The following is a 13,231-nucleotide window of genomic DNA, read 5'->3' as shown; positions in this document are numbered from 1 at the left end:
GGGATGAGCCCTACCCTGGAGCTACAGCATTCTGATAGAATAAGGATCAACTCAGCATCTGACCAGCATCTGAACCACAGCAATCTCCAGAGATTAAAGCTGAGACATCTGAGTAGCACAGGAGCTCCAGGGCACTCCCAGCACCACCAAGAGTCCCTCCTCCTCCAAGAGCACCCCCAAAGGACAGGCAGCCTGCCATGTGCCCTGGGTGCCACCTCCTGCCTGCTGCTTTTATAAACATCCTTATCATCTACACCAGGCCTCCCTGATGGAGTGGGCATCTCAGATTCAGAAGCCGAGAGACAGAGAGAGAGAGAGAGAGAAACAGACACACAGAGAGAGAAACAGAAAAAGTAACAGAAACTTCTCCCAATCTGTTTTGTGGATGGCTTTGTGCTGGAGCCTCCTTCATTAGCCAGGCTGTTCCCAGCTCTACCTTAGCCTTCACTTCCTACTTGCACTGAGCATAGAGACCAGCCCCAGGTGAAAGCTCAGGTCTTCTTAGATCTTTTCTGAGCATGCAAGCTCCCTGCACATGTATGGGGCTTTCTACATTTCCCGGTATCCACAGGTACTTTTGAATGCCCTAATTTCCAAAAGCATCTCTCTCCTCAGTTTTTTTCCAGAGCTTTCAGTGCTTCATTGTTTGCTTCAACTATAATTTTTAGCTCCAGGAAGCTGCAAGTTATTTGCCTTACAATGTTTCCAAGCAATGTCTGCCACTCTTCTGCAGCAAGTGGGTTCTGAGTTAGGTGAAACAAAGACAAGTGCCTGTGTCAGCCCTTCAGGCAGCCACCAGACTGGTGAGAATAAATACCCATTTCTTTTCAAGTAAGGTGTGCTCTGCCTCCAGAAGCAGGGACCAGGTCCCAAGCTAGGAACATGCTGCTGCCTTCAAGATTGCGGGGGCGGGAGGAGGGCAAACAGAGTCATCACCAGGCTCTCCTACCATTTTTTTTTTTTTTTTTTTGAGACAGAGTCTCACTCTGTCACCCAGGCTGGAGGGCAGTGGTGTGATCTCGACTCACTGCAACCTCCGCCTTTTGGGGTCAAGTGATTCTCCTGTCTCGGCCTCCTGAGTAGCTGGGATTACAGGCACCTGCCACCACACCCAGCTAATTTTTGTATTTTTAGTAGAGATGGGGTTTTATCATGTTGGCCAGGCTGGTCTCAAACTCCTGACCTTGTGATCAGCCCACCTTGGCCTCCCAAAGTGCTGGGATTACAGGCGTGAGCCACCGCACCAGGCTCTCCTACCATTTTTAAGTTTTTTCTTATTTTTCTTTTTTTACAGGTAGGGTCTTGCTTGTTCCCCAGACTGGTCTTGAACTCTTGGTCTCAAGGGATCCTTCTGCTTCAGCCTCTCAAAGTTGAAAAGCTGGGATTACAAGCGTGAGTCACCATACCCCACCTGCCTTTTTCTTGATTCAGCATTTGCTTGGTTGCTGTAAACCTTTGCCTATTTTTCAAAGTTTTGATGAAGTTGGTTGAGACAGTTTTGTTAGATTTTTCAATGTTTCTTTGGGGAACGGGCCCATGGGGCTGTGTACCCCACCATTCTTGCTGACATCCCAGACTTCACTGATTTTTGCCACCTAATTTCTAAGTACCAATGCATTTCCAGTTTTCCCCCTTTTCCTGCTGCGTTAAGCTATTTTGCCACCTTGCTTAGCTACCCTTAAACTTGGCATTGTTAACAGCTATATTTAGATAAGACGCAAAAAGCCAAAATGGGCTGGGTGCAGTGGCTCATGCCTGTAATCTTAGCACTTTGGGGGCCCAAGGTGGAAGGATCATTTGAGGCCAGGAATTCGAAACCAGCCTGGGCAACATAGCAAGACCCCGTCTCTACAAAAATGAAAAATAAAAAATTAGTTGGGCATGATGATATGCCCCTGTGGTCCCAGCTACTTGGGAGGCTGAGGTGGGAGGACTGCTTGAGCCTGGGAGGTTGAGGCTGCAGTGAGCCATGAGTGTGCCACTGCACTCCAGCCTGGGCAACAGAGTAAGACCCTGTCTAAATGAATAAACAACTACATGACATTTTTGTAGACTATTTTATAAAATATTTTTAAACTTAACCAAATGAAAACGTATCATAGAGGTCTTGGTAAGTTTAGATTGATGCCAGGTACATAAGCAAGAGAAGGAGCTAGAATGATCCACGGGTAATGGGTTAGCACTGGAGACATCAGTATGAACTCATGATAAGCTCCATGTTGATGCACATGGTTACACAGAGAAATATCTAAAGATGTGTGTATACACACAGGTTGGCATGCATGCACAACTTCTTGTTCTGTCAGCTGAGAGGGCCTAGAAGCAACCTGCTCGGTAGTAAAGAGCACCTAGCACCAGAACTTGGCCTTTAATACCATTCTCCAATAAAAAATGGGGCTCCTTGGAGAAATGGCTGATTCCAGGACTGGGGCAGGAAACATACAAGATTAACCTGGAATATCTTTTAGTGCCAGAAAGTAAGGAAGTGATAAATGTGTGTGCACGTGCATGCACACACACACACACACACACACACTGAAGAGGTTAAGTCAAGGGACACAGGAGCCAACTGAAAGAGGTCCCAATGGCCAAAGCTGGAACAATTTAAGCAAGAAAACAAAAAATAAATTGGATTATAGCCCAAAGTAAAAAATAAATATTCATGAATCCATAGGAATTTGGATTCAAAGGATTAAATAAATAAATGGGGGAGAACACAGATCTCCCACAAAGAAGAAATCCAAATAATGTATATAGATACCCTGTTCTTAAGAAGACAAAGCGTAACCCCCAACTCCTTAATTAGAGGCTATGCTTAGTGACTTGCTCTCAAAGGGTACCATGTGGAATCGGAGTAGGAGAGTATCTTTATAGGAGAGAAACCTGACAAACACACCCTCAGCCAGGTGACCCAGGTCAGCATCAGCAGGGGTAAGTCCTGTTGACAGTGCGTGTCCCAGTGTGATGGGAACGGCCCTGCACCTCTGTGCTCTTCCTCCCTCAAACCCCAAATCCCAGTCTAGTCATGAGAAAAACATCGGACAAACACCAGCTGAGGGACATTCTACAAAATACCTGACCAGTCCTCCTCAAAACTGTCAGCGTCATTGAAAACAGGGCAAGTCCAAGAAAGTGTCGCCATCAAAAGGAGCCTATGGAGACTGTGACTAAAGGCAGTGTGGTGTCATGGAGGGGGTCCTAGAGCAGAAAGGGGACAGCAGGGAAAGACTGAGGAAATCCAAGTCATGTGTGGACTTCAGTTTATAATAACATACCAGTATTGGGTTCATTCATGTGACAAATGTACCATATTAATGGAAAACATTCATAACAGGGAAGCAGGGGTGGGATATATGAGAACTCTTTGTACTATCCTTGCCATTTTTATGTCAATTTAAAACTGTTCTAAAATAAAAAGTTTATTTAAAAAAGTGATCCAGTTCAAGACCTGGGCAACATGATGAAACCTTGTCTCTACTAAAAATACAAAAAAATTAGCCAGATATGGTGATGTACACCTGTAGTCTCAGCTATATGGTAGGCTGAGGCAGGAGGATCACTGGAGCCTAGGAGGCTGAGGCTGCAGTGAGCTAAGATTGTGCCACTGCACTCTGTGACAAAGTGAGACCCTATCTCAAAAAAAAAAAACAAAAAAACAAAAGAGAGAGAGAGAGATCCAAAAATTATGGTAGGTTGCAAATCGTTTATATGGTATGACTCGATTTTAAGTCATAAAATTGCAGATAAATATGTGGGGGAAAGCCCACAAGTAAGTCTAGTGGGCTTATGGAAATTTGGTTTTTGTTATTTTGATAACTGGTATTTAAATATTTTCTAACCAATGAAAATTATAAAGAAAAAATTAGCCATAAAAAATTCCACAGTAAATACAGGAGAGTCAATAGCTTTCCTACTAGTAATAAACAGAAACTATAATAAAAGAAAAGGACCACACTCACAATAGCAATAAAAACCTCAACATACCTGACAATAAGTTTAAGAAGAAATGCACCAGACTTTCATCAAGGAAGGGGGCATTAAAGGACACAGTGGAAGATGTGCTGTGCTCCTGGACAGGAGAATACAACAGTGAAAAGACATCAACTTTGCCATATCCAGTTTTACCTTAGCACACTTTCAATTAAGGTATTGGGAGGACTGGGGGGTGAAAACTTAAGAAAGAAATTCTAAATTTCATCTGAAAAACAAAACAAATGAGAACAGTCAGGCCAAAGCTAAAAAGGGCGAGTAATGAGGAAGAACAGGGAAAGGTACACAAAGCTCAATACTGATGCAGGAGTAAAAACAGATAAATCAGGGGAAGCGAAGAAAAAGCCCCAAACAGGCTGTAGTATATTTTAAAATACGATTTGGCATTTTAAATCTACACTGGGTTGGAATTGACTAATTATTTGGGAAACTATGAAGTTAAATGCCTACTTCCTATCATATACAAAAATAAATTAGAAGCTCATTAATGTAAAAACAGTCGTGAAAGGATGATGTTGAAATACATATACAGAGTAGAACAGAGATCCCAGTGGCAGTGCTGGGGCTCATGGGCCTTGGTGTGTTACAGAGGTGAAACACTGGACATGGCCCCATGCATTGACCTGGGACAACTGGCTCACCATGGTGGAAAAAATCAAATTAGATCTTTGTTGCCACACAAATCACAAAAATGGGGTCCAGATTGAGTGCATGCCTAAACATGAAAAAAAATCAAAACTGAAATAAGGCTGAAGAAAACAAAGGAGAACACGTAAGTCTCATAAATAGGAGTGTGTTGAAAAGAAACACAAACAATACAAACCATACTAAGAAATGTCTTTTTTTTCAAGGCAGCTGATTAGATGCATTTCAAGCATGCCTCATCCACTTAAAAGAACCAAAATGCTATGTAGACAATCACACTTTGAATACATTATCCAAGACAGAACACAGCAGTTCAACAGAAAAGCAAAAGAAAACTCCACAATCTAGGAAGAAGGAAAACAGGCAGCCTGCATGGCCAGGACGGGCTGGGAACAGAGTGACTCCTCAGTACCGGCGGGGGTGATAGTCTTTCTGTGGTCCACTTTCCCACTGGGGGATCATACAATCCAGGCCATAGGAGAGCACGTTAACCCTCCCCAGTCCTGCTCCAGGGAGGGAACACGCCCTGGGTCCCACATCCTTCCTATGACCTAAGCAGCTACAGTAAGATGTCATTCTTGGTCCTAGCTTTTAACAGACTGTGTGGTGCCATGAAACAATGGCGTTAGGCCTAGGCATTAGAAAAACTTGGGCTGCTGCTTGTGGAACAAGGGTGTGAGCAGAGTGTGAGCTCCCACAACTAGAACTGGGAAGCAAGCATGGCATGGGCTGCAGCCACCAGCATTGAAAGTAGGCACTTCCCCTGGGAACTCAGCAGGACGAGAGTAGCTGTGGAGGCTTGGTCTTGAGCTGGGTAGGGGCTCTTATGGCCCAGGGCTGAGTTGTGGGTTAGGTGTGAGCCACCAGGTCTGACTGAACAGTGAGTCAGCTGTGACAGCTGGGATGGGGGAGGATGCCTGGATTGGACTGGGGTGTGAGAGGGACACAAGTTCCCTACTCTCCAGCCAAGGCTGTGATCACTGGAACAGGCCCTAACTCCCATAGCAGGACCTCAGCATAGTGGCTGTTGCCCTTCACTCAAACATTTCACCAGGGGCCTGGGGATTGCCATGCCCTCCCTAGCCCTTCACCAAGGCAGGTGCATGCACTTTCCACTGGGGGTCACTTAACACTGGGGGTCCAGCACAAGTTCACCTGGTCCGGCTGTGCCTGCCTTCATCCCCAACAGAGTGCAGGATCCAGGGTCCTGGGGGTTCCACAACCCAATTCACCACCTGGGACACTCAAGCACTTTTCCAGGGGGGCAGAGGTCAGGCATAAACACCCTACCACTACCATCTCAGCTGGCTCCTACCTGCAAGTGCTGCCTGCTGGCCTGGGGGCTGGCCTGCATAGCCCATTGCAACCACTGCCAACACAAATGCACAGCACTTGGGACCCAACAGAGCATCTCACAACCACTGCTGCTACCATCACTCAAACCATCCTGGCTGCCCAGGAGCTCGAGAGCCCACTCACCCAACCAGGGCATCACTAGTACAAATAGCATCTGAGAAAGCCAACCAGAGGCCCAAGAACTGGTCTGCCTGGAACTGCCAATACAGGTGCCAGGGCACAAAGACAGACATGCTTAGCCCACAAAGAGAGAGTGGCTGAAACTGAAGAGAGGCCCATCTGGCATTTTAGTCCCCACACAACTTTACCACAGCCTCCACCAATACCTACACCCTAACATCCCAAAGAAACCACAAATGCCACTAATGCTATTCACAGCCAAAGAAATCATACAGAGTCATCACTACTGCATGCACTCAGAAACAAAGCCAAAGGGTCCTACCCAACCAACAGAGAGTCACATCTTCAGGAACCCCCACACCCAAATGAAAGTAAATTAAAAAATAAGAAGCAGCAACTGTTACACCAGATGTGCAGAAATCAATGTAAGGACACAGGAAACATGAAAAAGCAAAGTAATATGACACCCTCAAAGGAACACAGTAATTCTCCAGCAATAGATCTTAACCAAAAAAGAAATCCTCAAAATCCCAGATAAATAATTCAAAATGCTGATTTTTAAAGAAGCTCAATGAGATGCAAGAGAAATCTGGAAATCAATACAAAGAACTCAGAAAATTAATTCAGGATGAATTAAAATTAATTCACAAATGAGAAACTTACCAAAGAGATAGATATCTCTAAAAACAAAACCAAAAAAACCAACTAAACAGACTTTCTGGAACTAAAAAATTCATTGAAAGGAATGTAAGATACATTTGAAAGCTTCAACAACAGACTGGGCCAAGCAGAAGAAAAAATTTCAGAACTTGAAGGCAGGTCTTTTGGAATCCAGTAGGAAAAATTAAAGAAAAAAGAATAAAAAGAATGAACAAAGCCTTTGAGATGTTTGGGACTACATAAAACAGCCAAATTTATAAATTATTGGTATTCCTGAGGTTGAAGAGAGATCAAAAGGCTTAGAAAACCTATTTAATAAAATAGTATATGAAAAATTCCTGCCTAGCAAGAGATTTTGACATCCAAATACAGGAGGCTCAGCAATCCCCAGGAAAAAACAATGCAAAAAGGACTTTGCCACAGCACATTATAATCAGACTGTCTAAAGTTAAAGTTAAAGAGCAAATTCTAAAATCCACAAGAGAGAAGCGTCTAGTCATCTATAAAGGAAATCCCATTAGACTAACAGTAGACTTTTCAGCAGAAACCTTACAAGCCAGAAGAGAATGGGATGACATATTCAAAGTGCTGAAAGAAAAAGCAAACAAACAAAAATGCTGCCAGTCAAGAATTCTATATCCAGCAACACAACCTTCATAAATGAAGGAGAAATAAAGTCTTTCCCAGACAAGTAAATGATGACTGTATTTGTCACCACTAGACTGGCCCTTCAAGAAATGCTCAAGGGAGTCCTAAACTTGGAAGCAAAAAGATGACATTCACCATCATGGAAACATACAAAAGTATAAAACTCACTGGTAAAGCAATCACACAAAGGAGGAAGTGAAAGCAATCAAATGGCACCACTACAGAATTTCACCAAACCACAATGACAGAGAAAATGAAAGAAACAAATAATTTATAAAACAACTAGGAAACAATTAGCAATACGACAGGAACAGAACCTCACATATCAACATTAACCATAAAGGTAAATGGATTAAATGTCTATGGCAGAATAACAATCCACTGTATGGATAGACCATATCTTGCTTACTTGTTCTGCTGATAGACAGTTAGGTGTTTCTACCTTTTGGCTATTATGACTAATAGCACTATGAATTTCATGTACGAGTTTTTGTGTAGACATGTTTCCATTTCTCTTGGGTATGTACTAGGAGTGGAATTGCTGGGTCACGTGGTAACTCTGTGTTTAACTTTTTGAAGAACTGCCAGACTGTTTTTCACAGTGGCTGCACCATTTACCAATGGCAATGTATGAGGCTTGATTACTTTTATTTTGTAGAAAAGCAGGAAAGAAGATCAGTCTTTGAGCTCTTTACCCAAACCTCCCCCAGTAAACACAACCCTGGAGCCCTTAACAAATAAATAAAACTCTCTGGAGGGATATTTGACTGAGCAACATGGGCCTATGCTGTCTCTGCACCCAGCAGAGAGCCTCACTTGCAAGTGGCGTCTCCCTCTTATAGTAAAAGCTGTCCCAGTCAGACCACGTGAGCCATGACAGCTGTATCCATGGCTGAAAGAGGAAGAGCCCCATGAATAGAGCCTCAGGTCATGGATCAGAGCTGTCCACTTCTCAATGTGAGTTTCTGCAAAGGTGTGCTGTTGCTGTCACTCACCCTCCAAGTGCTGCACACCTATCAGGGTGGCAGGGAATCAGACTGGCTCCCTTCAGAAGCGTGCACAGGTGGGGGGCACACACATGCACACAGTCAAGTGCAGCCCAAGAGCAATCACGACAGCAGCTACCCTTTGTTGAGATCTGCCCCCCACCATCCCATCCGAGCTCCAGTCTCAACAACCTGTCTATTTGTCCTCTCCACATGGGTGCAGCAGAGATGTCCCAGGCTCAACACGTTTGTGACTGAACTCTCGTTCTGACCTCCCCTCACGTCTTGTGAAAGCACACCACCCACCCTGCTGCTGGCCCTCAATTGCCCCAGTGGCACTCCCACGTCCAGTCCATCTCCAAACCTCATCACTTCCACTTCCTAATATCGCTGGAGCCTGGACCCTTTTATCATCTCTACTGATTGTTCCCTGGCCGTCATCTGGATGGCAGCAATAGTCTCCTCTGCCTTTTTTTCCCCTACAACCCATTCTCTGCTCAGCACCATGCAATTTGAAAACTTTCTTGCTGAAAACCATTCGACAGGCATCCAGTTAAAGGTGGCACATCTGTTTCTCTCTGCTCCCTACCAAGAACCCACTAAAATAAAGCAAAGGAATTAAGAGGAATAAATCTATAAGAAAAAAGAGATCAGGAGAGGGATTATCATCAGGCAAGAGAGCTCCATATATTTATTAAAGTTCAGGAAGAGCTGGTGGTGAGAGGAGCTATGACACAGAAGACCCAAGAATGTGAGCTCAGAAATAGGGATCACCTGGTATAACGCAAGGCAGAGAGGGGGAGCTGAAAGCAGGGAGGTGACATGAATCCAACACATGTACACAGAATGGTCAAGCATCCTCTCTGACTCACCACCCATCACTCCCTACCCCAAACATTCCACACAAGTCTGTCCAGGAGCCCACTCTCCCAGACAAATAGTGATGACGATGATGATGATGGTGATGATAAAATGGACCATGGGATTCTCTCTACAGAATCTGATGGTCTTGGCAAGCTCTCCAACACCCTCCATATTGCTGAACTTGACAGTCACTCCCTAGTCTTTGGCCTTCTTAAGACGCCCTTGAAGAAGAAAACCTGTTCTGCTTCACTCCACTCTTATTGAGCAAACTCAGGAAGAGTTTACTCAGGTACTTTTTTTTCTAGCAAAAATGATCTCTATGGGTCTACTACATTTATAATGCTAGCTAATGAAATTCCAGAGTCTGTGTTTAAAATGCAAGTCTTCATAATGAAAAAAAATGAATCTAAGAAAGAAATGAAGATGTTCTCTCTGTCCAGCAGCTGTGGAGAAAGAAACATCATTCACAGATCCAATCTGAAAAGTGTTAAATGGGGAACTTTCACGTGAATAGCCATCCTGGTTTCCTGGGAACTGCAAAAACTGGCATGAATATCCTTAACTACTGCACACTTCTGTCTTCTGTTACCATAAAATTGCCTTTGGAGGTCTTGCAAGACTCCTAGACTTTAGAATGTATTGCCATGTCCTGTGACAATCATCTTGAAGAAGTCTTGTAATTTTGATAGACTGTCTTACTTGATATTTTTTTTGCTCAAGGAATAATGCTAAAATTGGCATGTGTGAATTCCTAACCCACATAAATACTTATAAAACTTAGCTGTTGAATAAGAAGAGTGTCACTGGCTGTCCCCTCTTTCAGCACACATAGGATCAGTAAACAGAAAGCCCAGGGCTCTTCCAGATGATTATTTAACAGATCCTTTGAGAGAGCTTTTCAGTTAAATTGCATTTATCTTTTATCATATACTAAATGCTTATACATATCCCAGTAGGTCTTTTTATGGACTTCATTTTTTTTCCATTGATCTTTTCTGTTTTTTATTCATACCACTGTGTTTTAGCAACTGTGACTTTAACATTAATATATTTTAGTGTCTGGCAGGACTTGGTCTTTTTTAGTGCTCCTCTTAAAAATTCTTAGGATTATTATGCATTATTTTTCCATCATAAACTGCAGATTAGTTTGTCTAATTACTAAAAAAACCTTATTAGTATTTTTTGGCATATTTGTTAGGACATTTCTATATTTACATATTAATGTAAGGAGAAGTAACATCTTCATAAAATTGAAGTTTCCAATCTCTTTTCTGTGCTGTTCTATTTTTCACATTTCTCAGATCTTGCACATTATCCATTATATTATTATATATATTTTCTTTTTCATTGCACCTTTTCTTCCAATACATTTTCTAACTGGTTGTTTATATTTAGGGAGGTAATTTCTGTATATTAATCTGTGCCTAGTCTTCTTCCAGGTCCTAGTTTTAATCGTTTTTACAAGTTTCCTTTTAGTTGATTTGCTTGGTTTCACAGGCAGATAATCATACCATCTTCACCAAATGATGGGTTTGCTTCCTCCTTTCCAGTTTTTAAGCTTGTTTCATTATTTCATCAACTAGAGTAACCATACATACTAGCAGCAATAGTATCTTTTCTCATCTCTGAGTCTCTGGTGTTTCATGTGTGATCTTGCTGTTGTTTGTTGGCTTGCAGTGGGTAAATACTGTCAGCCATTGAAGGCTTGGAGGGGTTGCATGATCTGACTGAATCTTAGAGAGATGATGGGAGTAGCATTAGGGCATGGATTGGGGTTGGGGAGTGGGGGAACCAGCCAGGAAGTTATTACAACGGTAGATGTGGGAGATAACGAAGGCCTGATCTGAGGCTGTGGAAACGTGAAGAGAGAAAAGGCCTAAGGCCAGGGGGACCACTGGCCTGGCTGGGATGTGAGGTGGGAGAGAGGAAGAGGGGAGGCAGGACCGCTGCCTGCAGGTACTGGCCATGGCACTGAGCTCCCTCCAGACCCACTGAGTTTGAAGTGTTTGTGGGACAGCCAGGGAAAACCGCCGCTGGGGCCTGGAATGCTCGCCTGAGCTCAGGACAGAGAGGAGCTATAATGACCACAACAGCCACATATTGCCAATGATGGACACATCAACCACTCCCGAGGTCTTGCCATGAGCCAGGCACTGTGCCATTGCTTCTCCTCTGAGTGTCATCTGATCCCATGACACCTTTGCGATGCTCTTCATCTGAGCGCTTTGCACCTTTGCTCCTTTTGCCTGGTGAGCACCCCTTCCCTTCTTCTGCTGGATTTCTTCTGACTCCCAAACACTCAATCTCTCCTAACTTCTTCAAAGTAGCCTTCCTGACTCCAAGCAATCCCAGCTGAGGGTCCCTTCTGTTTCCAGCCAGGGCTCGATTTGTGATGATTCTAAACACAGGAGGCTAAGAGAAAGGTGCGAGGCATTGACTTGCCAAGACCCAAGGGCTCAGATCAAAGCTCCAGAATCAGACTATATGGGTAAGGAAGGCGGCTGCTTGCTCTTGCTGGACAACTGTGCCCCCTCAGGCACGTTTCTTAAAGGCCCCAGGCCTCAGTTTCCTAATCCATAAGACAGGGACAATAGCAGCATCCTAAGTGTTGGTATTCAATCAGATGTGCTTAGACAAACCTAGACATATAGTAAGAACTCGATAAATATTAGCTATTTTTATTGTTAAAGGGATAGAATGCAGAATAAAAAGAGGGAGAGAACCCTCCTGGGTACAGAAAGGAGGATATCCACAAGGTGGTCAGAACAAAAGTGTAAATTCGGTGAAGTTTTCTTCTAACTCTCGATTACAGCTCCAAATTAAACATGCATTGCATCACATGTATTGATGCCCATTAAAATTGAAGAATACTTTTAGGGTAATTTTGTCGCAATTATTTTCTCCTGGCTTTCTCCCTGTAAAGCATGCAGTGTGATTCTTTGTGTGTTGCTCAAGCTCTGGAACTTGGCTGCAGCTAACCAGAGACACTCCAGACAGTGCCAGAAGTCTGTGGCTGACATTCACCCCTTCCCCCACAGGTACCCCCTCAGTATGGCACACTAATCTTCAAAACCTTGATGGGAAATGACAAAATGGCCGTGGTCCTCAGGCATGCAAAGACACTTTCCTCGTGGGCAATGAGGAAACAGTTAACCACGCTTTTCCACCGAGAGTGGTGGTTCTGCTCATTCACAGGAGTGGGCGTCTGCTCTGCCTGCTAAGCAGAGCTGCTGCTTTGGAGGGTTTGTAGCGCTAGGAGGCTTTGAGGGCTTGAGAAACACTAAATCATTAAAAATCATCAATGATTTATGGAAATATTGGAAGGAATTAGATGTGCCAGGGATCTGGTAAATTTTTTAGTAGAAGAATGTGAAAGATTAAGCAATATCATGTAGGAGGAAATGATTGAATATGAAAAACAAACGGAGCCTCTGAAGCAGAGTTAATCATGGGAGGAGTCCTTTGCTGTAATTAATTGTTATGGCATAACTTTCTTAAGGAAGCACCACACAGGGTCTAGGAAAAAATAATGTATGGTAATCAATGTTTAACAATGCAGACAGCCTGAAATCAGCAACATAAATTGTATCCTAAAAGACCAATAATCAAAATAACACAATATGGCATCTTAATTGCACATTTATTAAACTTTATTTAAATAGAAATTCCCCTTCTGAGAAAAGCAATGAGACTTTTTCAGGGAATGAATGATTGAATGAAATGTAAATTTGATTTCACTCTTTAGTTCTGTCAATTTTTGCTTTAGGTATTTTAAAGTTGTTTTAATAGGTGTATTAAAAATTTAGGATTACTATATCTTCTTGATGAATTGGCCCTTTTATCATTATGAAATGTCCCTTTTTATCCAGCAACATTTTCGTTTACACTGATAGTAATCTAGTAATCGGCTTTCTTATGCTTAGTGTTTGCATGGCATATTTTTCCTTATCCTTTTATTTTCA

The 13,231-nt window shown here is 43.1% G+C and overlaps 1 protein-coding gene across 1 annotated transcript in view; it reads right to left on the bottom strand.

Annotated features, from left to right (window-relative positions):
• The window catches only part of POLN (DNA polymerase nu), a 170,014-nt gene that overhangs the window by 23,978 nt on the left and 132,805 nt on the right, over positions 1-13,231 (bottom strand). The gene's annotated exons all lie outside the window — the stretch shown is intronic.

Source organism: Hylobates moloch, unplaced genomic scaffold (genome assembly GCF_009828535.3).
Source record: "Hylobates moloch isolate HMO894 unplaced genomic scaffold, HMol_V3 SCAFFOLD_17, whole genome shotgun sequence".
Lineage (NCBI taxonomy): Eukaryota > Metazoa > Chordata > Mammalia > Primates > Hylobatidae > Hylobates > Hylobates moloch.
The sequence above is the reverse complement of the archived record's forward strand: the minus strand, read 5'-3'. Positions and strand labels throughout refer to the sequence as shown.